At 66.0% G+C, this 282-nt stretch overlaps 1 pseudogene; it reads right to left on the minus strand.

Annotated features, from left to right (window-relative positions):
- Nucleotides 1–4: 4 nt before the first annotated feature.
- LOC145718770 (keratin, type I cuticular Ha4 pseudogene) lies at nt 5–274 on the minus strand (annotated as a pseudogene).
- Nucleotides 275–282: the final 8 nt, after the last annotated feature.

Consider the following 282-nt stretch of genomic DNA (forward strand, 5'->3'; position numbering starts at 1 on the left):
AGTAGGACTGGTAGCTGGGACACACGAAGGGCACCTGCTGCTGGCACCACTCCCGGATGCGGCTCTCCAGCTCTGCGTTCTCCCGCTCCAGCTGGCGCACCTTCTCCAGATAGCTGGCCAGGCGGTCGTTCAGGAACTGCATGGTCTCCTTCTCGCTGCCATTGAAGGAGCCCTCGCAGAACCAGCCACAGTTGCCCACGTTGGCGGGGATGTTGCAGGCCCCGGGCAGGGTGCAGGTGTGACAGCTGGGGGGCACGCAGGGCCGGGAGGAGCAGGTGGAGC

This window comes from Leptonychotes weddellii, unplaced genomic scaffold (genome assembly GCF_054177405.1).
Source record: "Leptonychotes weddellii isolate Sample4059 unplaced genomic scaffold, ASM5417740v2 HiC_scaffold_215938, whole genome shotgun sequence".
Lineage (NCBI taxonomy): Eukaryota > Metazoa > Chordata > Mammalia > Carnivora > Phocidae > Leptonychotes > Leptonychotes weddellii.